Genomic DNA, 2,488 nt, shown 5'->3' with positions numbered 1-2,488 from the left:
TGTATGTCTCACAACCGCAAGGCTTTGAGACGAATGACACTGAAAACAAAGTTTACAAGGTGAGAAAAGCTCTTTATAGGCTCAAACAAGCACCGCGTGCTTGGTATAGCAAGATCGATTCATTCTTTCAAACTACCGGATTCAAGACAAGTGAAAATGAGCCCACTCTTTATATTAAGCGGCAAGGTAATTCTGAGTTTCTGGTGGTTTGTCTTTATGTCGATGACATGATTTATATGGGTTCGTCTCAATCCTTGGTTGACGAATTTAAGTCAAGTATGATGAGCAAATTTGAAATGACTGATTTGGGTTTGCTAAAGTATTTTTTGGGGCTTGAAATTAAGCAAAGTGCAGACGGTATATTTCTTTGCCAAGAGAAGTACGCCACTAATATGCTGAAAAAATTCAACATGTCAAATTGTGAAGTTGCAGCCACACCTATGAATGTAAATGAAAAGTTGTAACGAGAAGATGGAACCGGGCCAACTGATGGAAAATTATACAGGAGCATTGTTGGAGGTTTGAATTACCTCACTCATACTAGACCGGATATTGCTTTTCCGGTCAGTGTGGTGTCTCGGTATATGCATAATTCGACCAAGCAACATCTCGGGGCAGCGAAAAGAGTCATTCGTTATGTGGCCGGAAGTTTGAATGTTGGCATATGGTACACTAAAGTGCCAGACACTAACTTCAAGTTAGTCGGGTATAGTGATAGTGATTTTGCTGGTTCCATAGATGATCGTAAAAGCACCTCTGGTCATGTGTTTGGTCTTGGCTCAGGTGCCATAACCTGGAGTTCCAAGAAGCAAGAAACAGTAGCACTTTTGTCATCCGAAGCAAAATATGTAGCAGTTAGTTCAGCAGCCCGTCAGGCTTTATGGTTGCTGAAATTGGTTAGAGATTTCCATATCCCGCAAAATGAAGGTACTGTTATATATTGTGATAATAGTTCTGCTATTGCAATGGCGAAAAATCCGGCATTTCATGGAAGAATAAAGCATATAGACATCCAATATCACTTCATACGCAAGCTTGTAGCTGATGAAAAAATTGTATTGAAGTTTTGTGGTACAAATGAGCAAATTGCCGATATTTTCACTAAATCGCTTCCGCAAGCCAAGAATCAGTTTTTTATGTCCGAGTTGGGTGTCAGTGACTTTGAATCAAGGGGCAGTGTTGAGAACTGATTCAAAGTTAGTACTACAATTTAGGATCATGTGTGAAATTGTAGTCATGGTCTTGAGTAGTTAGAGTAATTGTAGGAGTCAATAAGTTGAATGGTTGTTTCTAAGTTATAGGTTAGTGGCCTAATGTTGTGAGATTAGTTCCTTATTTCTAGTTTAAGAAGTTGTGGTCTTATTAGTATAAATAAGACTGGCTTTGTAACCTTTCAAATTATCTAAATGCAAATCATTCCCTTTTCACTCTAATAACAACCATATCCGAGACACTAGATGACACTGAAACTTACTCCCGACAACCCAAATGGACTACCCGTGCACTCCTCACAACTATTCCAGGACATGGTCCAAAAACCGTAACCCGACTTGCCCTGTAACACACGTATTATGGCTGGAAACTTACTCCTGTATCGGTACGAAATAGAACATCGCTACTGCTCGCTTCGGCTACTGCCCAGACCACTTCACGACTTTAAAACACCATAAATTCGACCTTTATCACATCCCCAGCACGCTCCCAAACATACGCCATCAAGACACTCTCAAACTTACTCAAAACGATCCAATAACACGCCCACAACAGGCTGTTAAGATCGAACAAAAACTCCAGAACAACCCTACATGTACTGCTACAATTTAGCAGCCTCTTTCGCTCTTTCCGACTACAACCCGACTCAAGACAACCCTTTAGATCTAAACCGTAGCATCGTTATCAATTCCCGACATAAAATGACTCATAACTAATAATGAATGTATTAGAGAAATCGGTTTATTACCTCGATTAACTAAAGGAAGGCGAATACGATAGAGATGTTTAAAGTCTCGGTGGCAGCAGCAAGGACAACGCCGTCTCGCACTCGTTCATGCCGCTGGTTTGGTTTTCTCGTGTTGAAGATGGACAGGAACAGGGTATATGGAAAAAGGTAAGGGTGTTTTATACCGTCATTGCTCATTCATGTACGAGTTTTACTCAATCATGTACTTTTTGTCATAATTTTTCCATTCATTGTCCTTCTACTTCAAACAAAAAATTAATTCTCCCTTTCTCTCTTCCTTCCAAAAATTAATATAATTTGTACCAAATTAGTAAAAATCGTTAAAATCGTTAATCACTATTCTCACATCGATCAAGAACTATTACTTTGTTAATTACGCATCAATTTTTTCAATTCAATCAAACAAGTGTAAATTAAAGTGTTGATGAAATAATTAGAGTTTATTGAAATTAGGGTTATAGAGTTATTGGAAAGGGTGGTTGGATGGTAGGGGAGGGGCGGATGGGAGGTTCGTATGGTGGTTGAAGT

The sequence above is a fragment of the Silene latifolia genome, chromosome Y (assembly GCF_048544455.1).
Source record: "Silene latifolia isolate original U9 population chromosome Y, ASM4854445v1, whole genome shotgun sequence".
NCBI lineage: Eukaryota > Viridiplantae > Streptophyta > Magnoliopsida > Caryophyllales > Caryophyllaceae > Silene > Silene latifolia.
This window is presented reverse-complemented; position numbering follows the sequence as displayed.